Source organism: Peromyscus maniculatus, chromosome 1 (assembly GCF_049852395.1).
Source record: "Peromyscus maniculatus bairdii isolate BWxNUB_F1_BW_parent chromosome 1, HU_Pman_BW_mat_3.1, whole genome shotgun sequence".
In the NCBI taxonomy this organism is placed as follows: Eukaryota; Metazoa; Chordata; class Mammalia; order Rodentia; family Cricetidae; genus Peromyscus; species Peromyscus maniculatus.
Genome location: NC_134852.1, coordinates 143,553,222 through 143,577,980, shown reverse-complemented (window position 1 = coordinate 143,577,980; position 24,759 = coordinate 143,553,222). Strand labels below are relative to the sequence as shown.

At 48.5% G+C, this 24,759-nt stretch overlaps 1 protein-coding gene across 8 annotated transcripts in view; it reads left to right on the top strand.

Annotated features, from left to right (window-relative positions):
- Ctbp2 (C-terminal binding protein 2) overlaps positions 1 to 24,759 on the top strand; it is a 137,877-nt gene that overhangs the window by 27,995 nt on the left and 85,123 nt on the right. For 6 of the 8 annotated variants that reach the window (XM_076554087.1, XM_076554071.1, XM_015995856.3 and 3 more), the window contains one exon: positions 11,842 to 11,945. The gene's annotated coding sequence lies outside the window, so the exon portion shown is untranslated. Of the gene's footprint in view, positions 1 to 7,147; positions 7,168 to 11,841; positions 11,946 to 24,759 lie in introns of those variants that run through there. The other 2 variants (XM_076554082.1, XM_076554123.1) reach the window with 2 other exon arrangements.

The window sequence follows — 24,759 nt, the reverse complement described above, 5'->3', positions numbered from 1 at the left end:
ATGTGACCTACCCTGGAAAGGAAACTTCAGATTGAGAAGTCACTTTATTTAATGGCAGCCTTGTTAGAGACACGTGCTATTTAGCAGCATCCTTCCAAAGGGACCCCGGCAGAAATAGTTATGCTCTTCCAGAGCTGTTGAGCCAAAAAGGCTGCACTGCCCAGACAAGGCTTGGAATGGGAGAGTCAGGTGCCCCCATGGGCTGGCTTTAACAAGCCTCAAAGCCACGTGGAAACCTGTGTGTTGCCACCCTCGCATTCTGGTCCTTTTTTTACCCCATGTATTATGTGGTGTGTGTGTGTGTGTGTGTGTGTGTGTGTGTGTGTGTGTGTGTGTGTGTGTGTGTGTGTTTGTACACATGGGTGTCTTCCTCCACTGCTTTCCACCCAGAGCATAACAATTCAGCTGGATAGCCAGGTCTCTTAGAGACATTCTCTTAGAGAATCCCATCTCTGTCTCCCACTTCCCAGCACCGGGATTATAGGCAGGCTGTTATACTTGTTGAGCCATCAAAACTTGAGTTTTGGTTTTTTTAATTGTGGGTTATTTCTTTATAGTGCATTGGTGTTTTGCCATGGGTGTCAGGTCCCCTGGAACTGGAGTTAGAGTGAGCTGCCATGTGGGTGCTGGGAATTGAACCCGGTTCCTCTGGAAAAGCAATCAATGCTCTTAACCACTGAACCATCTCTCCAGCCTGCATTTGCATGGCCTTCAGTGTTTAAGCAGGAGCCCCTGAAAGTCATGCGTCTGTTCATCATAGAGTACTGCTGGTCCTTGGTGGTTGCAGCGGTCTTCATTCCCAGGACAAGCCCCGGGCTGATGAGTGAATGGTTCACCTAATGAGCTGCTGAGGTTTCTGTGGAGTATCAGCCAGGTAACTACCTTTGGCTACAAGTGTCAATCTACAGTGAGCATGGCTCAGCCACCCTAGGCTCTCCTGCCAGCACTGTACACTCCCTCTGCTCCAGCCTGCTCTTGGCCACATTACTGGGCTGCATTTCAGAGCTCAGCTTCACCTAGAATAATTCAGCTTCCTGTCATGTAAAGGAAGTACTACTAATGGGCTGCAGTGGGGATTGGTTGAGAAAGAGCAGCCATGTGGCCTATGCTGGTCATCAGTGTGCCATCAATGAGTTCTGACAGGTACACTTGCATCTTGGACCCCATCAAGATAATAGAACTTAACTGCTCCATCCAGAAAGTTCCCTGGTGGCCTTGTCTGGACCATGTCCTCTACCACCTCAGGCAATCACTGTTTTTTGTTGTTGTTGTTTGGTTGTTTGGTTGGTTAGTTGGCTGGTTGGTAGGTTTAGCTTGGTTTTACCAACAGGATTAGTCTTGCTTGTTCTAGAATTTTCTGTATAATACCGCATATGTATATTATATGAAATACACAGGCAAACACAGTATCATGTGCATTGGCATGGTATATACTTTTTCCTTCAATCAACACATTTTCAAGTCTATGTAGTCGCAGGCTAAGCTATGATATTGGGACCCTATGTTAAAAAAGAAAAAGTCAGATATTTTGTAACCCACTTACTGGAATTCTGGCTTTCTGCTTGGCTGGATTCAGGGAGCAAGTCCAGGTCTCTGACTTATTTGTTGGTCTGCCCTTAACAAGACGGTTTCAGGGTGTGCACACTTTTTTTCTGTTGGAAGTATAGAGTGTGGAGTCTCTGCTGGGAGAGAGCACGCTCACTTTTCCTACTTATTCTGTGTGATTGGTTCTTCCCTTCTCCTTTTTCCTGCTGCCTCGAAATGCTAGGTTTCCCAGTAAAGCTTCCTAGAGGAAGCATGACAGTCTTGTTCCTGAGGTCTGTCTGGGGACTTTTCTGAGGCTTGTTTTATAGGGTTACCAGAGTGACCTTGAATGGTTTCCATTTTACTTATTTATAGCCTTCCTCTTTCCAGAAACCTCTTTCCAGACTTAACATACAATGCTAGGTGGGTGTGGCGGTTCAGGCCTGTGATTCCCCACATTGAGGTGGAGACATGTGATTGGTGTTCTGATGCACATATGCGACTTGATCCTCCCCTTTCCCCCAAAGCATTGCCAACTCAGCCACTTATCTGGGGTTGCATTTCCACAACCTCAGCTTGTGTCTGGGACCTTGAAAAAACGTCAGAAGCACAATATTGAAGGAAGGAGTGTGGTGAGGAGCCCCTTCTAGGGTCATTTGATTCCAAGTAGGATTTGAGAACTAGTCCAGTTGATGGTTCCATTCGATGTTCCAAAAAACCAAGTGTCGCAGCTGCTGCTACCTGGGAGGGAGCTGAGGCCCATTGCTACCTTAACAGAAGGCTGTAGCACGCATCACTGGCCTGGGGAAAGGTCAGGATTCCGCATTCCAAGCACAGTTTCCGTTCAAGGTGTGTTACACCGTGGAATGGTCAAACCATCCAGTGAACATACGCTCATGAGCTATGTGTGAATATTAGACACCATTTGATTCACGGGTTGATGGCAAGGTCAAGTATTGGAATGCTGGTGCCTGGGAAAGGAGCTGGTGACTTCTGCAGGGTGGAGACAAGCACTGGAGCCTTCATAGGAAAGGATCAAGTAAGTGCAGGGCTTGCCGATTGGACTGATGGGCCTGGCCCTGTCCTGCATCCCAGCTGCTCATCCACAGCTCTCGATGTAGCTAGCTGTGTGGATGTACCAAACACCAGTTTTCAGAATGCATTACCAAGCCATAGTCCTTTACCGTGAGAGGGCCTTGCCACTCAGGAAAGGAAATTTGCCAAAATCCAAAAAAAGAGAGCTCTCATCCGCCTCTCTGGCATTTGTACATGCCGGATTTCTTCAAGGCCCAGTGACTGGAATCCGCTTTGGCTATTAAGTGTCATGACGGCCTGTTTAGAAGAACTTGAGTAAGAATTTTGGGGGTAGTTGTTAGCTGTTCTTTCCTCCCTCCTGTCCTCTCTTTCCTTTCTTCCTCCTCTACTCTCCACCTGTGGTTGTTTTAGAGTAGTACTAACTTTGGTATTCCCATGTGTATCTGCGACCTGATTTCCCCCACCTCCCAAAGCATTCCCACACAGCCTTTGAGGTGCTTTGCCACGAGGCAAAGGATATAGTCCATATTGACCTCTCAATTCTTGATCCTCTTGACTCAGTTTCTCCTGAGTGCTAGGATTACAAGTCTGTGCCACGACTGCCAGCTAAGTGCTGTTACCTTCAAGATGACTGTTGGGTGCTTGGTGATTGGTTAGTTCCCATTCAGGGTTGGTGAGTGACTTGCTCCCCTGACTCTCCCTGAGTTCCACAGGAAGTGTGCCTACCTAGCCCCTCCCCCTCCACACTAGTCTGTGTGGTTGGCTCTCCTGATGGTGTATAATCCGCTAAGCTCCACCCCAAGTGCTGCTTTTCCTTCAGAGGTGAAGGTATCGCATCTGGGGTGGGTTGGGTGGATTGGTTGTTCACTTCTGCCCAGACACCTCACATTGCCCCTAGGCATGCCGTTGCTGGCTGAGTTGGTTCGCCTTCCTCCCGAAGCTTGGGTGGAAAACACTTGAGAGATGGTAGCAGCTGAGCCGTGGTTTCCACCTGGTCTTTCCTCACCCCTCTCTACTCCCTTTTCATCTCTTGTGGCTCAAGATGATCAGATACTGGTCCTTGCCTTGATACATGCTGTGTACTTTTGTGACCCTGCTTGTCCCCTGTGTTGAACTTGAAGTCATCTGAGCTATGTTTGGTCCCCTCTGAGCACTTACTGTGAGCCAGGTGCTAGGGAACCTGACTGCCTTCGCTGAAGTTGCAGCGGGAATGTTGCTGCTGATGGACATGGCTCTTCCTGTCCCCGTGGTTAGAAAGATGGAATAGCGGGCTCTTCAGAGTTCCCCCAACGCTTGATGCCGGCAAGAGGAAGAAGGCTGGAGCATACGGCTTACTTGTCTCGAAGCGTTTTAGAAAAAAAGATAGCTGTGCTGTGTTTAAATATAGCATGGTGTTTGCTACGTGGATGGCAAATAAGCAATTGACTATGTAGGTCATTGACTTGGGAGAATGAGTTGGGAGTTTTCCTCGCATCTGATTAACACTGTCTTACAATTGGGCCATCAACGCTATGCCAAAATTGGGTTACACAGAGTTCAGCAAGCCATCTGGGTGGGGGGAGAACTGGACTGGCAGGGGGCACCTTTGCCCTCTTAAGGTAGGAAGAGTGTGGCTTGGTGTCAGGCCCTGTGGTTTGCAGCCAACGGCTGTGGCGCTTACTTTGGTGAACCAAGGGAGCCTGTCCTGGGGAGGAGGGATGCCGCCTCTGTAGGGCTTCTAAGCACATCCAGCATAGAAGCCCATCCACCCGGAGAGAGGAGGAAAGGGCGCTACTTAAGTCGGGATAAATGCCAGCGGTGTATTTTAATACAGTCTTGATTCAGAGCACACTGTTTGGAATTGCATATTTAAAAGGAAACTGCCATCTCCTTTTGAAGGTATGTGACATTTAAAAGATCTGTAGCAGAAGATTGGTTTGACAGCTTCGAATTACATTTGAAAGAGTTTTTCTTGTATAAAAAAAAAAGAAAATGATTACTTCTATTTTAAATGTCATCACAAAGACATAAACATGTTTAATCAAATTATATATTTAATTTATGTAAAATGTAATTTTTATTCATGTGGAAGATTCATGGGTGTTTTTTTCTCCCCAGCAGCCTTGAAGCCAAGGGAGGCTGGTGATTTGCAAGGGGCTCACTTATTCAAGAAAACAGCCATTTAAGGTTTCATCAAAATCTGGGGGGGAAAGGAGTATTGGTATTGAAATCCTTTTTTTGGTCCATCCACCTTACGTCACCAAGCATTTGGGGGAGAAAGAGGAGGTATTTTCATGATTGTTGCCTGGCGATAGTAAGGGTAAACTCCGGAGGGATGAATCGGGGGACACGCAAGCCCGAAGACGGTGGAGGCGGACGTAGCAAGGATGCTCCTGTAATTTTCTTCTTTCGGATTCTTTGAATCAGCAGGGGAGTTACTGTGAGTCCTAGCTGCAGAGCCAGCGCTCCGCTCCTTAAAAGGGGAGGCAGTGAAGATGTGGGAGGACAGACCTTTTGCCTGGAATAAAAAGGCTGACACAGAGGCTGAGGCCACCAGCTGGGTTCCTGAGTTGCCTGAGGAACTGGCATACCCATGGGTCCGCTCTGGGCCAGGCAGCGCCACTGACCCTGGCGATCTGTTGGAACACTCCAGTTCCAGAACTTTCTTTGAGTGAGCTGGGCATTGGAAGCCAGCCAGCCCAGCGTACACACGGTGGCTGGGACGGCTGTAGCCAATTCCAGCCTGCTGTCTGTAGTTTCGTTTTCAGCCAGGCTGGATCAGGGACTTCTGATCCCAAGGGGGCCCACTCACCCAGCTGCTCCAAGAGCTTATTTTCTTTCTTTCTAGGCCCCAGGTCAGCAGCCTTCTTCTGTCAGGTGTGGCTTGCAGGGTGACTGGGAAGTAGCGTCTGGAAGAAAACAAGCCAGACCGGCTTTCTGGGAAGTGCCAGCTCCAGCGGAAGAGGGTCAGGGTTCAGGGAGCTGTGTGTTCTTACAAGCCAGGTGCCAGAAGGCAGCGACCCCAGTCCAGGGCCTTTGTTTGTCAACAGGAGCCTCCCTGGTTTCTCTGTGTCTGCCTCTCATCTCCACCATCAGAGTAGTGGAATTATAGTTCTTGCTACCTCTCTGGCTTTATTTTGCTTCTGGGAATTTAAACGTAGGTCTTCGCATATGTGTGACAGGAGTTTTTTTTTACTCTGCTGAGCCATCTCCCCAGCCCTATTATCTTGTTAGATTCACATATAGGTGTAGCAGAAGTAATTCCCTGAGATGGCAGCTTTCTCCCTCCGTCCTCTCTCTTCCCATTGGTAACAGTATCCTAGCCTGGAAATCGACACTGGTATATAGCACACATCCTGTGCATGGTGCTCAGGGGAACTAGACGTCTTTATAGCCCCTGCACACCAGTCCCATTTCTCAGATGTTGTAGTACGGTTTTTGTGTCACCGTGATTTGGGTAAGAAGTCTTCCTCTTGTGCTTCTGCACAGAGTACCGTGACTAGTGAGCAACAGATCCTGTCAAAAGGACTGTTGGGTTCCAGCGTTCGGTATTAGCTCTGAGAATAGCAAGGGGTGCCAGCCTGATGCACAACTCCAGGCGGGCTGTTGGTGTCTGTGGTTCTCCAGGTAGAAGTCACATCCTCCTCCGTCTTTGGCGTGCTTCAGTGAGATCGGTGAAAACAACACAGCCTGGGAATCTACTTTCACAGAAAATATTTGGGTTCTGAGATCCTTTGTATGTCTAGCTAAGGCTATACCCTTGAACTTGCTATTTGGCTCCGGTTAGCCATTTTGAACTCATGGCCCACCCCCTGTCTAAAGCAGCCTTGCAAGTATTTGGGTTACAGGGATGTACCACCACACCTGGCTCAAGCTGTTTCTCAGCCACGCCTGCACGGGCACATTGTGTGAATGAGGACAGCATTTAGCATTTACAAATTGCTGTCCTCATGAATGCCAGGGTTCCACGGCTGTCTCTCTCCACATCTTAGGGATAATTGACCACTGCGATTCTGACTTCTGAATTGAAGTTTCCAAGAGGAAGGGCATCATTTCGTAGTAGCTTGAACTCTGTGAAGGACACTCCGTTTCTTTCATAATTTACTGTGCTATACTGCAGCTATTTTAAGAACTCACATCCCAAGTCGGGGTCCAGGTGGCTGGAAAATGAGACAGAGACAGCCTGGGAGCCTCTGTGCCCAGCTTCGGCTCCGTCCCTTCTGACCTGGCCACGTGCAACATTTTCTTGATGTCAGGAAACACATGCTCTTTGCAGAACATGGAAGCACACAGGGAAGCAGGGAAGAAAATGAAAATGAATAATGAGTAACTGTTCCATTATATATTTTAGAAAAATCACTTTTAATCGTTGCATGGAGAAATAACACTTGAGATTTTTTTCCATCTCATGCATATATGTATACATTAAAAGACGAAATTCACTAGAGAATATTTTTAAATAAAAAAAATCTGAATGTGTTCTGTATTTCATTTTCCATTTGACCTATAGGTATTCCTATATCTTTATGTCTTTTGAAGTGTTTGAAATCTGTATCATAACATACGGTATAAGTCACACAGTAGCCCTGATGTCACCTAACGCCTCATGCAGTGACGTTTTACTTTCCTGTAAGTGTTGACCACTTGTCCCTTTATTCCTCAGTAACAGATTAGGGATAGCATATCCGTTTCAGAGATGGTTCCAGGGACTAGATGAGCAGTACTCTGCCCTGCAAACTCCTCAAAGCCATGAACATTCATTTTCTTTCCCATTGTGCCTTCCAAACCTTAATGCAGAAGCTTATGGTGGTGTCCAGGCTCCCTCTTGTTATACTACCTGTCTGTGCGCCAAACATCTGGAGACATCTGTGCTGACTACCCTGGGCCCCTTGTCTTTTTCCCAGCTGAGTGTTGGTGGGTTCCTAGTGCCGAGGCTCTTAGATAACATTCCACTACCTCTGGTGGACAGGGTGTCCTAGCCGGTTCAGTCACTGCCAGTTCAACCTAGGCTTGTATCTACTTTTTCTAGCAGGTTCCTGAGTCTCTTCATGTGGTGCTTGCTCCTCATTGGTCACTTTGGCCTGGGTACTGCTTGGAATGATAGGCCAAAGGGGAGACACCATTCAGTGGAGTTTGGGTAGAGGTTGAAAGGGACCCTGGTGAGTTTTTTGGGGGTGGGTCAGGCTTCTTTTCGCTGGACTGGTGTTCAGGGAATCCTGATCTGCTGACCGACTTTCCTCACACCCCTGTTTCCAGTGAAGGTGGTTGTACAGTCCACAGTCCACCTAGTACCTATAGACACTGCCCCCCACCTCATCCCTGGGAGCCTGTGCTCAGATTGCTCACAGGAGCTTGACTTCTGTTTCCTGGCAAGCTGGGCAGTTTGGGGTGTGGGAACTCAGCTTGAGGTCACAAAATGACATCGCTGTGTGGCTTGTCGCTCGTGGGTCTTCCTTTTAAAACTTGGCCATCACCAGTCCTGAGTAGCAGATCCCAATAATCAAGGGACATCCAGTGACCGCCAAGACACCCCACCTGCTGTCCCTGTACCCTCCACGAGCCAATGAGATTGTGGTGCTCCTGCCGCCATTTCAATGCCTGATGTCTGATGTCGCGGCTCCCAGGATAGTGCTTCCTGTCAGTTAGTCCATAGAGACACAGATAGAGACACAGCTGAGGCTTAGGTGTTTTCCTCTCCTTACTCAGGTGGTTCCAAGGCTTGCCTTACAGATTTCACTAGTGGAAAGCAGTTCTCATGGCTGTTGAGGCTTTTCACATTTTTCCCCCTTTTGGTTTTCCAAAACAGAATTTCTCTGTGTAGCTTTTGCTGTCCTGCTACTCTGTAGTAGACCAGGCTGACCTCAAACTCAGAAACCCACCTGAGTGCTGAGATTAAAGGTGGCCGCCGCCGCCGCTGCCGCCACCGCCGCCGGCTGACTTTTTACATTCTTAATTGAAAGCACCCTGAATCTGTTTCCTGTTCCTCAATTTGCTTAATACTTGACAAAGCCTGCCTGGAGTTGTAAAGTACTGCCCAGAGGATGTCGTCTTTCTTGGGGTTGACAGTCCTGGACCTCCCAGGTAGGATAGGGTGTTGACCTTGAGTGCAGTGATACCCAAGTGGCTCTGATGGACAGCAGAAGAATTAGTTTTCAGGATCGTTTTCATTCTTGATGAAGGGAAATTGTTTCCAAGTCAATTAATGTGGTTTATTTATTACGAAGCCTGTCGTTGATGGAATTGAGAACTTGCCTTCTCCAAAGTGACAGCATCCCCGACCCTCCCAGATGGCACACGTTGGCACATGTTCCCCATGTCGGATGTGGGCTACTTATTCTGCCCTGCAGGGGACACGATTGTGTGCATGGTTTTTCCCCATGGAACGACTTCATACCTCCCCTGGCTTCATACCAATGAGCCCGGCCTGCCTGGAGTAGGCTTGTATTTAGTGGGCCAGCTACGTGATACTCAGGGGAGTGAAGCAGGAGCCGTGACAGCCCCAGGGCCTGGATCACCATGGGACCCCAAAAGTGGGGCTCAATAGAAGAGGCTGCACCCCTCCAGCTGCAGTCCCTTGTACCGCATTGAATTCTGGATGCGCTGCCAGACCCTCAGCAGCCCCAAGTGTGTGCACATCCCTTCTCCCTGCTCACTCGGCTGGCATAATTCCCACGGTGCCCACTCTTCAGTTCATGTCTGTGGTTCAGTGTGCAGCCTCACGCGCTGTCCCCGCTCCCAAGTGGAGGAAGAGGTAGGTGAGAGTTAGTTAGGCTGCCCCACCCCTCCCAGGTGGTAGGTAGATCTTGCTGAGATTAGATGGCGAGAAAGGTGGAGGACAGGCTGCCAGGCAAAGCTTGTACTGAGGCTGCTTGGGATCCTGGGGTCGCTGAGTTAGGAACGGTGGTGATCTTAATCAGCGAAGTCATTTCTGTGTCTGGCTGTATACTCCTGGAAGTTCTTAGAGAAACCTGCCAAGAAGATTTCCCCTGGTGCATCCTCGGGGCACGGACTCACGCTGCACTGTCAGCAGGTATCTGCTGAGACAAGTATCTGAGTTCAGAGTTGGGTGTTCTGGAGCCCCGCTCCCTGTAAGTGCCTCCTCCAACCTTCAGGTAACAAGGGTGCTGGCTGCAAAGATTCTGACGCTCTTCCAAGCCCTTGAACAAACGTTTTTAATCCGCTAAATAAGCTGTCACCCTTTGCCCGGGCTGAAGGCTGCAGGCTCTTCCGAACCCCCAGCTTGAAATTCCACGTGAAGCCCCCTTGAAGGCACAGTTGCGATTCCGTACTCACTTTTAGTATGGACTGTCTCAACTGCAACTAAAGCCTGCGCCCATCATCCGCTAAGATTAAGCAAGGGTAGAGTTTCTTTGTTTCCTTCAAGTCTTGGTTTATGATTGAGAAACGTTACAGTCTGGGCACACTTTACCCACTCAGTTTCTTTCTTTTTCCCCTTATTTCTAAAAGGGTCAGTATTGTCAAGCAAGTGGGTATGTAATTTCCTTATCCTTTGGGAGGTTTTTTTTTGAGACAAGCTCACTTGGTAGCCAAGAATTCAAAGAGATACAGAGAACACATGCCTTGGTATCCTGAGTGCTGGGATATAAGATGTGTAAAGAAATAAGTATAGTGTATGTACGGTAGAAAGCAAGAGAGACCTTTTTTTCCTCCTGAGCAAATCATTGACAATGGAAAAGAGAATCCTGTGGCACTTTACGACAAGCCATACTACATGGAGTTCAGCTATGTTGATAATTAATACTTGATCCCCTCCAATGTTCAGAAGGAGAATATTGAACGTCGGCTGAAGTCAGAAAGGGAAGGAGTTAGCGAAGGTAACTTGTGAGGCGGCTTTCAAAAGTGTGGAAGTTCGTCAGACGAGCGCTGCTACCTCAGAAGGATGGTTCTTTGGCTGTGATGGATGCTTCTGTCATTGCTCTAGACTACTCGGAGGCTGTGCACTTGACTCTCTCTGTTCCTGACACTTGAGAGCTTGGAATGTCTATACCACCTTCCTTAAACTGGGCTGTTTGGGTTGTAAGGTGTGTGTGTGGTGTGTGGGTGTGTGTGCAATGGGCAGTGAACTTCTGCCTGTTAGCCAGGCCTCCTCCTCTTAAATGAGGAGAGCTGTATTAGGAGATTAGTTAGGGCTGCGCACGCCTCTAATCCTAGCACTCTGGAGGCAGAGGAGCTCTGTGACTGTGAGCTAGCCAGGGCTAGCTACACAGTGGGATCCTTGTCCCTCTTTGTCCCCCTAAAATTGTATGGCTGGAAAAGTCATGGCTAGCTGGGAAGCTAGTGATTTCATGGCTTTCGTTGGTGTGTGGATTTTTTGTTTGTTTGTTTGTTTGTGGTGATGGTGCGTATACGTTAACCAAATGTTGGAATCCAGGTTAAGTGGTGAGATTGGGGGAGGGTGGATTGGAGGCAACAGTTCATGAATGTAACGTGTGTCTAGCGGGGTGCTTTCATATGTGGGCTCTGTAGTTGCATGGCAACCCACACTGGTGGAATTCCATCTTCATGGAAAAGCCATAGAGAAAGACACCTGGCCATGCTTGCGGGCCAGATGTTGGCTTTCTCACTCGGCCATGGGACTGACTTCAGTGCCCACCCCTGCTGCTGCTCTGCCCAAATGAGAAGCAGGTCAGGTGACTGGGATAGTACCATATATTTCCCCCACCTGGGTCTAAATGAATGTGAGTGCTGTTTAATGCAATACCTAGCCTCATATTGCATTTGCCAAGAAAGTGCGATTTTTATTGAACGTTAGGATTGAATTCTTAACTGGGTAATCAATTTCAGTAGTGAGTTAAAATGCCTTCTATTAATGGACAGCTGCAGCCGTTCCTCCGACTTCCAGTAGATTAGCAGTTGTCAGCATTTATGCTAATAGCACTTATAAACCAGGAGCTTATGAAATGCACTTTATTATTCTGTATTTCTTAGAACACTTGCTAATACTTTTTGCTTGAAGATATTGATTGTTTGGTCCCTTGGTGTGCTATGTGGCCCCGTAAAGGAAGCCAAGGGACATTTTCACGCCGACGACACCATCACCTCTCTGGTTTTGCACTCTTGGCTTCGTGTCAGAGAGGATGGGAAGGGTCCATTTGTTCTGGTGCTCCCCTGTTTAATTTGATCGGCCGTGCAGCTACAGCAAGACAAATAGTATTTTTAATGAAACCATTTAATAACCTGGTAGCTTCGAGTGGAAGGCATTGGAAAAACGTAATTAAAGGATGGCTGGGTATAAACAGAATCGTGCTTCTTCCTCACCGACTCGGCTCATTGTGTTTTCAGGGTTTCAGCACTGTCCATGGTTGTAAACGGATGAAGCTGCACCCCCTTACAGAGACGGACAGCCCATCAAGTGTGCTGTAGAGTTTGTGGACGCATTTATACCGGTGAGTTACTGTAAAACATCTCCAGGTAAAAGTTGAGTTTTCTAAAATCCCTTTTGGAAGGTGTTTTCAATTAGCAGATGACTATGGATCGCTGGCGGCTTCTGGGTGCTTCCCTGGGATGTCTCATGGCAGGATCATATTGATTGTCTTTCAATTAATTGCATCTGGTATTTTCATTTATCAAAGCAAAATACATGTAATTAACTCTGAAGCACTACAGTCCAGTGGCGAGAGATTCCTGCTGCTGCTTCTCTGGAGATAAGTCAGCAGAAATGATCCTACAAGGAAACTGGAGTCAGGATAGAAATAGTAGTAAGACTTCTCGACGTATTAATTAGAAGGAATAAAAATGAATTAGGGAGATGGTTTCTTGCCGTCCAGTTACTTTGTAAGATGGTAGATGGATGTCCTTAAGAAGGCAGCGGCTGGCTGGCCATGGCAATAGTGCTTATGCTTTCGGAGTTCCAGCCTCGGGGATGTCTTGTGATCTAATGATTTTTCCCCCCCTGAGGGAGTCGATGGGGACTGTGGGTGGAGGTGGAGGAGGCATGTGGCAGAGAGAATATTGATTGGGCATGGTGCAGTCTTGCACTAGCAGCAAGGTTTAGGGTTTTTAGTTTACTCTTAACATGCTTTTTGCCGTCGTACACAAAATCTGGGTCTTGCTCAGAAGTCTCAAAGTGTCGACTTCTGCAATGGGATTGATTTCTGCCGTGCCCCACCCCCCACCCCTGCACTTTGAAAAAATACATATTTCCCCCTTGAACTAACAGTGTCGTTCAAAAACGGGGAGTCAGTCGTGAGCCTAGCTCATTATTCTTACTGTTGTATAGTTTAGAGGTTCGAGGTGTGGTCAAGATGGTCACAGCTGGATCATAGCTGGCTTTCTCAGCTTCCAGGAGCAGCATGTGGTGACCCCCGGGGGACCAAGCTGAATCTCAAGTGTGAACAAAATGGCAGAGGGAGGTTGTAGATTGAGAAAGGTTCTGCTTGGGTGTCTCCTTTCTCATGGAGCAAGGCCAGCAGGACAGCAGCGTAGCCAGGCAGTCCTAGGCTTGCAGATGTCTCCCCAGCTTAGTGCCTGTCAATAAGGAGCTTCATTTTGGGGTGTTGGAGGAAGGAAGAGAGTGTGTGGGCTGAGTTGCCCCTGTGCCCGCCTTGCATTTGCAGAGACCTTTCCCAGCCGTTCTTGGATAAAGTGGGCGGGCGCTCACATTGGCCACTTGACGCAAGAGTGCTTGGTGGTCTTTGGACAATTACCACCAGTCTTAGCATTGGGGTGGGGGTGGTGATGGACTTAGATTATCCATGAACCTTCTGTAGGGGAGGACATATGAGGAAAGCCCAGTAGCCTCTGCTTTGGCTAGTTTTATGTCGCCTTGAAACAAGCTAGAGTCATTTGGAAAGAAAGGACGAGCCTGTGGGACATTTTCTTAACTAGCTATAGATGTGGGAGGGCTCAGCCTGCTCACTGTAGGTGGTACCACCTCTGGGTTGGTGGTTCTGGGTGCAATAAGAAAGCAGGGTAAGCAAACCGCGAAGAGCAAGCCAGTGAGCAGCACTCCTCCACGGCCTCTGTTTCAGTTACTGCCTCCAGGTTCCAGTCCTGACCGCTTCTGAATGATGGACTGTTATGTGGAAGTGTAAGCTGAAATACGTCTTCCCCAAGTTGCTTATGGTCATGATCTTTTAACACAGCAATAGAAACCCTAACAAGACAGCCTCTTTCAGTTTTTTCTTGACTTCTGCTTTTCAAGGCTACATTTCACTATTCCTCTAGGGCAGTGGTTTTCAACCTTCCTAATGCTTTGATCCTTCAATACTTCATGCTGTGGTGACACCCCCCCACCACCACTATGAAATTATTTCATTGCCACTTCATAACTGTAATTTTGCTGCTGTTATGAATTGTAATGTAAATATCTGATATGTGCCCCACAGAGGGGTCATGATCCACAGGTTGAGAACCGTTAGTTACCCTTGGACGACCTGTGCCAATGTCTGCTGTGGGCCTGGGCTGGTGCACTGTAAGTTATTATTATTGAGAACTGTGATGCTGCCACAGGTGTGTTCGGTCCTGTCCAGGAACTGGCGGTACCTACTACAGATGCACACCCATTCTTACCTGGGTCAGGGAACCCCTGGGCTCGGGAGCAGTTCCTCAGAGGGACACTTGTTGTATTTTATGGATTCTCCTCTTGGGGTTGGGAAAAGAAGTGCTTTTGTAAATACCTGAAAAAGAATGGAAGTCACATCAGAGCTTTTAGCTGTTCTTACATAAAACAATGGCAGAATCCATCCAGTGGTGGTGTGGAGTTTTATGAGAAGTGGATCTGGATCTGGCTGCCTATACACACTTCCTTTCTTCTCTTTCCTTTCCTTTCCTCCCCGCCCCCTCTTTAAAAGATTGTATGTTTATGGGTGCTTACCTGTACACCCAGAGGAGGGCATCTGGTCCCCTGGAGCTGGAGTTAAAGATAACAGTGATTTACCTTGCTGCTGGATACTGGGAACCAAACCCGGCCCCTCTGTAAGAGCAGAAAGGGTTCAGAACACTCAGCCACCTCCAGCTCCACGCTGTATTTTGATAGATCGTGATACAGATTTGGATCCCTGGAGAGGCCATCAGAGGTGACAGAGAGCTGCTGCTGGTCACTTAGTGTGGTAGAAGAGGCCTTGCCATGGTCTGTCATGCCAACCAGGCTAGGCTGACCAAGTGAGCTGGGTTTCCAGCTGTCTTAATAGTACCAGGTGAGGTCACCACTCTAGGCACTGGCCCTCTAATCTGTTACCTTTCTCTCATGAAAAACAGAAAATAACAGTCTTGCCTTGTTAGAAACAAATGCCTAAAACTTGGTATCTGATGGTATGGGTTGTGGTGTTAGTGTGCTAGTTTTCAGGATCCCGGCCTTCAGCCTCCCGGGTGTAGTTGCTAGCTCCAGTAAGCATGTCGCAGTGGCTATTGAAGAACATGTGATCTGCTGAAGTGACAGTGACGTCGGGCTACCAGGGTGAGAAACAAAAAGCCACAAAGAAAATACACAAGTCTGTAAGCCAGGAGCTACGGGTAAGGCCGAGCATGCTGGAGGAGAGGAGTGGAGCGGAGCTAGCTCCCTGTGGAGAGAGAGGCTCTGCAGCTGGAGCCCTTGGTTCCTGTTGGAACTTGATGTCCCCAGCAGAAGCCAAGCACGTGATAAGCACTCCCAGCCTCCCGAGAATAAATGGGAAGTGTTGGTGGACCCACACTTCTTCCTCCTGAGAATTTCAGAATCCAAGTGTCACTTCCTGAATGGGACTAGCCCCTGGGATCCTCCCTGTTTCCTCAAGTCCAGGGCTCCCGGGCTCCTCCCGATGGGTTTGGTTGCCTGCTAGGTTAACAGTGCTCTCTGTCTTCTGCCCCATCCTGTTGTTGAAGAGGAAACAGATGAAACAGCCTCAGTTTTCACTGGTGCCACTCATGGGACAGAATTCTGTCTGTTTTCCGGGATTCTCGGCTGGCATTGGGATTCCTGCTGCGGGGCCGTCTTTTGGAAGATGTCTCCCAGCAGGCTCTATTTAGCATTGTTGGTGAACCCGGTCAGTCACCTGTCTTCTTTTAGCACTAGACACAGTTGGGCACTCTGGTAGATGCAGAGATAGAGTCATCTCTTCCCCTAATGACCAGGGCTGAGACTCTGGTGTGCAGATCTGCTCACTGACATGTGGAGCCTTCTTGCAGAATTGGGTGCATCTGTCTCCTAATCTGTAGACCCTTGGGATCAGTGAAGAACTCAACACTTTGATCCACTCATCTGCAGTGAAGCCTTTCTGCAGACCCGGGGTTAAGGTGGTGATGGTATCGTCCTAAGCCCAAGTTCTCTCTTGTGTCCCTTCTTTCTGGTGAGGTCTTTGAGAAGCACCACAGTGGCTTTGGTCAGCGTCACCCGGGGTAGGAGAATCCATTTGGAAATTCTGGGGCCTTTGATCTTTCTGAAGGTTCATTTCTCAAGTGTATAACAGCACTAGGTCATGCCTAAGCTTGTGAGAGGCCAGCACATGGTTCACAGAGCATGGAGGCTGGCCTCTGGATGCTTCCTGTGGGTTTACTGTGGGGACTCCCCCCCACCCCCTCGCTGTTGACTGACCACCCAAGGTCTGCCCAGTAGGATTAGTAACCACAAACAACATTCTGTGGGAATACTAGATGCAAACACTAGTGAGCCCTCCCTGCGTGGAGCTTGGATTCCATGGAGTGGAGAGGAGAGGGTGTGAGAAGAGGCTCTGACTTGTTGAGAAATGATACTTTCTTGTCTGAGCCCTGGGCTGCGGATGTGTATGTTAATGTGTAAAGTGTGGAGGCAGGAGGATAAGCTTTCTTAATAAAATTGTAGCTGGATTTCAGGCTAAGGTTTCCACGTGTGATTAGTAGAGCAGAGCAGGACTATTTTTTGTGGACCGTTCATCGTCTAAGCATTACGTTGCTGGCACAAGACCCATGACGCCTACTTTAAAAGTTCACCTTTATTTTTAATTTTGGATATGAATGTGTGTTTCAAGTGTGTACATGCGTGTAGTGCCAGTGGGAGCCAGAAGAGAGTGTGGGGTTCCCTGGAGATGCAGTTACAGGCGTTTGTGAGCGACCTGGCATGGGTGCTGGGAGCCAAATGTGCTCTGAACTGCCGAGCCATTTCCCCAGCCTCCTTTTTTCCCCTCTGCCTTAAACATGGCCTCAGGTCAAGTCACTTTGAGTTGATTTTTATGGCAGGACCTCCTCCATCATATGCTTGGACATGCCCGGCTTAGAGAACAGAAGGGCTTAAATTTGAACTTGGAGTGGTTGGCAACTATAAATGCTGATGAAACCCTGACGGTGGCTCTACCTTCAGAGAGCCCAGCCATGAGGGAACTCACAGGTGTCTTTGTTTAAAACCAGTTTCAGGCCCCTGTTTTCTCTTGGCTTAAAGAGCAGAACGTCAAGTGCATTTCCCAAAGCAGGGCTGCAAGAGCCACCAGGAATCCCATGCCCTCCTAGAGCCGGGCTCCAGCCTGATGTTTTATCTGGGTCCAAAAGAGGGATGCTATTGGCCCATGGCCCCATCCTTCCCCTTGGCATCCATCTAACCCCGTCTAGAACACTCAGCCTCTATTGATTGACTTCCTATATTTTTTGGCAAACTTCGAGACTCCCACCTGGCCCCAAGCTGCATACAAATAAAGTCTTCCTGCTAACTGAATGCATTTTGCAATTCACTCTTTCCACACAGCAATTAAGATAATTCCCCTAGACTTACACCAGCTAAGGATAAATAGCCGGCTTTAAAAAGAAAATGCTGTGTAATTTGCCTTTTCAGGGTGCGGTCGTCCATGAGAATGTCCTTCTGTGAGTGACCATTTGTGAAGAAAAGGGGAGTGGGCCCTACCTCTGAATTTTCTCTGAGAAGCCGCCTTAATAGCAACGTTCATACCTGTTTCATAATGTGGTTTCTGTGAGCACAAGACAAATCAGTTTCTCAGCAGTGGACTGTTGAAAAGAAGCGGCAGCAGCATGTGGGGGGGTTAAGTTGCAGAAGCTGTTAAAAGTAATCAGACATGTAAAAAAAAAAAAAAGATAGAGCATTAGAGGGGAACGCTAATGGGCAAGGGTTTAAAATAATTACAACCGTTGGCTGGAGAGCCATTCAGAGCACCTGATAGCGGTATGTGAGCCCCATTTCCCATAGATGTGTTTGCTGTCAGCAGTGACTCCATCACCGGGTTCTCCACTTCCATCCCTCCGTCCTCTTGTCTGGGCTGTTGGTTCTGTCATCCCTGTGAACTTCCGGTTGGATCTCGTAGAGAAAGACTCTCTCTCCAAGTGCAGTTGCGCTGTGTGTTGATGGGTTTGAGATAAGAATGTAGGTAGAGTTGCCTGTTTCTCTTGCCTTACAACTGCTCAGCCTTTGGGAAGTCTCTCACAGCTCACACCTTAAAGAAGGGTCCCAGAGTCCAAGTTAGGTTTGTTCTTTTCTCAATCACTCAGTCACAGTGTGTCTAGCTCCAGGTGTTGATCAAAGACACAGTCCGCTTCCATATAAGTCAGGGACTGGGTAGCAAGCTTAGGCAGGAGTCACAGGAGAGGGCTAGGATCTCACATCCCATGGAGACCTTGACCATTGTCTCCGGCAGACAATGTGGTGGCAGCCCTTGCCTTGACCTTCTTGGGGACATCGCTTGGGGTGATCACTGCCTTTCCCACATGCTTGTGTTATTACCAATGCTTCTTGAATGCAGGAAGGTGACCAGTTGTCTGGTGTGGTCACGGCTGGAGCAGTAGCCAAGGATGTTGGTCTCTTCTGATGGAGTCTCTCTTTTTCCCTTCTGATGTTTCTAGTGGGTGAGTGAAACTAAGTGAGACTATTCAAAAGGGAGTAGGATTGGAGTTGCACTTTCCACTGCTGGAAAGTGGAGGCATCACCTGGCTCCCTGCATGTAGGTAGGGTAGGGAATCTGAGCCCTGTGTGGCTTCGGAGCCTGCCTATGCTTTCCCATCTTCCGGGAGCGCTGGATTTGTGCTACCTCATAGATAACGGGGGTTATGGTTCTGCTGCCAGGACTAGATCCAAGTAGTGACCATGAGGACCGTACAAGAGCTGAAGTGGCTCTCCAATTCCCTACCTAAGCTCTGGCTCCCTTGGGAGTGAAATTCAGATGACTATCAAATTCCTTCAGGGACCAGCGCAGCAGCAGCTGCCTGTGTTGCCGCCATTGGAGGCCTGGAAGCTTGTGTTTCCTGTGTGTGTGTAACTGACAGCCCCAGTCCCACATTTGTTTGAAGCCTTCACTTGGATGAGCACGCAGCACTCCAGCTTTTCATGATTCAATTGTTACCCACTGCCGCTCCCTAATTACAGCCAAGGATGACCTCCAAGCCGCAGCGCCGGGCTGCAGCTTCCTCTAGGAAGGAACATCCATATTGATTTGTGCCCCGGACGCCCCTGGGCTTATGGGTCCGCACTATAGGGCCCGATTCACGCCAGAAAGCCTCCTGTTTAAACAGAGCAGATTGACTCGGCACTAAACTTGGCCGGGAAACAGCTCAGCGCTTTGTGGAATTGCACCCTAGCAGTCTTTCTCCGGCAGCCCTGGGGACTTTGGCTGCTCTCTCCTGTGTTTGCAAGGGGAGGTAAAAATTCCAAGGCCTTGGGGAGGGGACGAGTCCTGATACCATGGCCAAGAAACTCAGGTGCCTGGACCTTGACTTCCTCTGATGACAATGGCCTTGGGAAAAGTAAGCCACCTTGAGCTTAATTCCTGAGATAATTAATTCCCATTCCCCTGATTTCAAATGAAGTTCACAGTAGTATTTATTCTCCGTGCAGTTGGGATTCCATGAGAGCGTTTGGAAGAGGGCTTGGTGAGTACCTGGTACACTTGAGGAAGTCATTGTCCTCATTGCCATCACCAATAGCAGCCACGGAACATGCAGGGCCCAGGGCTCATCATGGGAGGGGCTTCCCCATCTGGAGACACAGCTCTCCAAGGTGCCACACCTCTGGTCAATTGTAATGAAAACTTGGTAGACAAAAAAGACTCTAGAACGCATGTTTTCTTGCCTACAACATATTGAATGAGTTCATGACTGCTGTGTTTTCTTCCTTGGACTTAGGGGGTATGGGGTATGTCCTTCCATTGTATCAGCCTGGTGGTGATATTTCTATTTCTTCACCCAGCAGTGACAGGTTTGGGGGTGTCTCCAGGTTCAAGTAAACTTGCTTACTCTTGTGGGGAGATACTGGCACCATGATGCATTGCCTGTGACAGGTGCATGCGGTAGAGTTGACGCCTAACCTGCTAATAACATGCATCCCTCGCGTCCCAGTTGATGGCTTGAGACCCCACAATTTGCCTGAACCTTCTGTCTGTATACTGCAGGATGTTGGGTAGAAAAGAAATTTCTTAGGGTCGAGGACCTTGGAAACCTGGTCATCTCATGAGGGTCACCTTGTGCACCGTAAGGCCATGAGGCCCTCACACCACCTGGTTAGGGTGTGCAGCCGTTCAGACCATCACAGGGCCCCATCATCCTCACAGCCTCAGCGGTTTTTGCTTATCCCCCAAAGGCTCCATCTCCAAATACATAACCACATCTGAATGTGGGGGTCAAACCTCCAGCACTTGAACTACTTGAACTTCATCTCATGCATAGCAGGGTCTGAGGTCCACCGCAGCCCGCCCCCTGTCCCCCCCTCACACCCCCCCCCCCAGCCAGGGAGAGGAGGAGGACACGGATAGGGTTTTATCTGGGAGCCACGCGGGGCAAAGCTGGTGAGCACCCACCACTTCACATGAAAGGCTGTTAGATTCAGGTCACTGGGTTTGGACTCCTGCATTTTATGGCAAAGTCTAAAAATGCAGATTTGTAACAACGAACGTTAATGAATTCAGACTGTTTGAATTTCACGCTGAATAATGGCTGGAGTTATCAGGGCCCACAGCTTTTGAGATCTGGGATCATGCAATCTTTTCTCAAGATTAAATTGATAGAATGATGTAATACTGAGTTACTTTTATTAACAATACTGGCCGTAAAAGAAACATACTTATTAAGAGAAGAATTTAGTAAAAACAGTAATAACTAGACAATCTAGAGTATGTAATCTATTCAGTAACTTTGAAAATGCCACATCTCATTTTGAATGCAATGTTGTGCCCATAGGTATTGAATGAAATACCTTGTACCCTAGGGCTTCCTCTTTTCTACATTAAAAATATTCTATTTAAATGCAGATTTTGATTTGCAATCTAGGAAGAGGATTCTAGAAGAATACGGAAGGACAACTCTGCATGTATTAACTTAATTCTAGTTTCACATCTTCCTCTTGTTCTTTCTTCTTGTCCCCTCCCCCACTCCCTCCCCCAAAGGGTCATGTCGAAACACACAAGTACGGAGAGCTTAAAGTTTCAGAGAATAATAATGTTATTATACCTTTGTCTGTCTCAGCATTATCCTCTGTCCTTTCCCCTCCCCCACCCACAGTCAAGTTGAAGAAACACAAAAGGCTTTGGATTTTCTCACATGACAGGAGCCTGAGAATTTCTTCCTTTACACTGAGTTAATTGCCGCAGTAGGGGATGGACACACATCCTCGAACCCTGTTCATATTTATATGTTTTGTATATTGAAGCTTATTTTAATTTGATATTCTGGGTTTTGTGTGTTGTTGGCTGTTTACCCTGCGCCCTCTCTCCTCCCCCCTTCCTCCCCTGTCTCTCCGTGTGATGCTCATACATGTTCGTGCATGAATGCATGCATGCCCGCTGAAGGACAGCCCCTGCCACTGTGTACACACCTCTTCTATTTTTGAGAGTCTCTCGCTCTCCCGGAACTTCTCCGGTAGGCTAGGCTGGCTGGTCAGCAAGCCGACTGATCCTCTTGTCTGCCTCCCCAGGGCCCAGATTACAGACACAGGCCACTATGTCCGGCTCTTTCCACGTGGGGTTTGGGGGTCGGACTCGGGTCCCCTAGCTTGGCAAGGCAAACACCTTACCAGCCGAGCTGTCTCCCCCTCCTCTGACTTCTCTATATACGTTCCCAGCAGCTTACCTGGAAAGCCAGTGGAACAGCCTCCAGGCACATGTTAGGGAGCGTGTTAGGGCTCCCCTTCACACAGCGCAAGTGACTTGTTTGATGTTGAGCTTCGGTAACCAAAGACATGCATGTATAGCTTTTGACATTCTACTCTTGGAATTAATTAGGTGTCTAATCATTATAAATACCGTTTTCTTTCGCTGCTGTCTGCTGCTAATCCTGCCTCTCTTGCTACATACACTTGTCAGTTTCAAACTGAGCATTGTGTTTTGGCTTTTATGATCTGTCAAGGGAGAATGGAAGTAAATTCTTTATAATATGCTAATTGGCCTATTTGGGGATTTTAGAAACAGACATCAGTGTGTGCCAGTAACACAGTTGATGGCCTCTGTTCATCAACAGTCAAAGGTTTGGTTTGTTCACGTGATCTTGGGGAGGCCTGCTCTGTCTTCCCAGGGCTTGGCCCTGTCCAGTTTGAGGCCCTTTTTGCTGGTGCTTGAGAGACCTGGGCCTGTGACCCTGTGGAATGTGTTTTGAAGAGGCCTCTGACCAGGGTGGGCTGGGTTGTGGTTGGCTCTAAGAAGAGCCTGGACAACTAACTACCCAGGGCAGCCTGGCTGCAGCTGTGGGCCGAGACGGTGTCTGTGGCCCCACGGAGTCTTGTGCTCTTTCCTTGCGCTTTCCTTCAGCTGGGGACTCGGGGCAACTCAGAAGCTCTTGTTTCATACACACCCATTGATGGCCCCTCCAGGCAGCGAGGCTTGCCTCTCCTTGCTGGAGATGAGGGGACCCCACTGTCGTAAAGGACCATTTTCTTCCTCAGATGGTATAGGCATGGTATATAAACAAAGGCACGGGGTGAGGTGGAGACAGTGGCATGGGGATAGTGCAGAGCAGCTCGGTTTGAGTTGGAGGTGTGTGTACTTTTCAAGGAAGGTGAAGTGTTGGCTTTTCCTGGTCAAGAAAGCAGAGTGGGAAGGAGAATCGTTTGAAGGACCCGAGTGCTCCAGCCACTGGCTCTGGAAAGTCAGCTGTGTGTTCTGTGTTCCTTGTGAGCTGGAAACACCCCTGGCCTCTGCATGTGGTGTAGTGGTTACAGCCTTATGCATTCCTGTTAGTGAGCAGAATGGTGAGGCATGCTGACTCCAGGGCGCTCGGCAGGGGCAGAGGTAAGATTTGAACCAGATGGAGAGGTCTGGTCTGAACACCCAGCACGTTCTGCTCTTCTGTCTTCTTCAGACAGATGGACTTGGAGTGTGTAGTATGGGATTGGAAGTTGGAGGCCACATGTTCATAGATGGCTTTTCTCTAGTCTGCCTCTGGGATGTCCCACGTTTCCCAAGAGGCCCTTTGTGGCTCTTACTGCATGGAATTTAGAACTTGGAGTTCTCCAGCCTGGTAGGGGTGACGTCAAGCCAGGAGAAGCCTTGAATTTGCCTGCTATCGCCAGAGCCTCAGGTGGACCAGTGTAAAAAGGCAGCTCCCATGCTGTGCTGTCTGTCTGCTCGCTTGCTCATGATCTCCCCCGGACCCCCCACCATCTACCTCTTAGCCCCAGGATAACTCTGTGGACATACCGTCTCTCTTCCTCTAGGTCTTGGCTTTCATTAAGGACAACCAGGAGGCTCACACATCCATAGTCGCACTGCTCAGCCTGTATGTGTGTTCTTAGGCTAGTATTAATTCTCAGCCACCAGTGGAGGGTGGGAGGGGGTGTACTGACATCATCTTAATGAACAACGTAGGAGGAAATGGACTACAGCTTCCTAAGGCCCAGCAACTTGTTTCCAGAACTCAGCGTTCTCTGACTCCTAGCAGTGGGGTTTCTGTCAGCCTACCTTCCTAAGTGTGGAGTTTGGGGTCTGTTTAAAGGAGAGAGATAGGGGCTGGGCTAGAGAAATGGCTTAGGGGGCAATAATAGGGTTTGTTCTGCAACCACGAGGACCTGAGTTGTTAGAACCCCAACACCTACGTAAAAAAAGCCAGGTGCGGTTAGTCCGGCCTCGGAGGACAGACAGAAGGCTCTCTAGAGCTTGAAGGCCAGCTGTCCCAGCCAAAGTGGTGAGCTTCGGTTCAGTGGGAGACTGTCTGTAAAAGTAAGAGTAACAGAGGAAAATGTTCAGTGTCCTGCTCTGGCCCCCTCATGCATACGCAAGGTGCATACCCACACATACACCACACACACAAAATCAGTTAAAAATACAGATGCACATGGCAGGTCTTTCATGAGCAGTGACTACAAATCTGAGACTAGGACTGTCAGCTCCCCCCACCCCCACCCCTTACCCCCGCTTTGCATCTAGATCTTTTGGCAAAAGGCAGTAACAAGGGAGCCTTGACCGAGATTGGAGCATCCGTGCCTCTGACCCATTATTTCTGTCTCACTCCCGCAGGCGCATAGAGATGCACTCATGTGCAAATACTTAAACACATACTTACATGACTGCATGCTCATATGCTCACAAATGCACACAGTCTTGGACACATGCAAATGTTTGCACCCTTAGCTTATGCAAGCAGAGATAGCACAGTGCACGCGCGCACACACACAAGCACACGCTCACTATCAAATTTCACAAAACACTCACACGTATATGCTCACCTACACACCTTTACATAACCGGTGGGAACTGGGCGGAATTTGCCTGTGGTGTGTGCACCCGAGGAGGCTGAACATAGTAGTTCCTGTTTCCTGGTGCTCAGCAGCAATTGCCTTTGCAGCCTCTGAGGGCTGTGTGTGAGACGCCGCCATGCCTTTGGCTTCTATGCCAGAGAACTCTGGGACAAGCAGCTGTCCATCCTAACCATTCACGGAGACACCTCCGGAAATGGTCCCTGGTGATAATTCCACCAGGCCTCTTGCTTCTCCTGGTCCTCTAGGTTGATGAGTAGGGCCAGTTTAATTTGAGGCCAGTAAATTTTATAATTGGATGTAAACAAGTCAAGTTTACACATTACCTCCAGCACTCTGGCCAGGGGAGTGATCCTATCTGGATCAGATTATTTTATTACACCAACGTGGAAATCAGGAGCGCACACATAATCAGGGAGTCAGCAGGTTCATACACTACTATCTCATTAAATTTTCAGGCAAAAGCTGCAAAAATTAATTGGAGGCATGTAATAGTTTAGAATGTGAGCCGGCGTACGGTGATATAAATTACAGGGGGAGAAGACAGCTTTATATACTGAGAGAGGCGAGCCTGGTTCCCTTTAATGAGAAGAGATAGGACACGGAGCTATTTTTTCATTACCGATGCGCTCTAA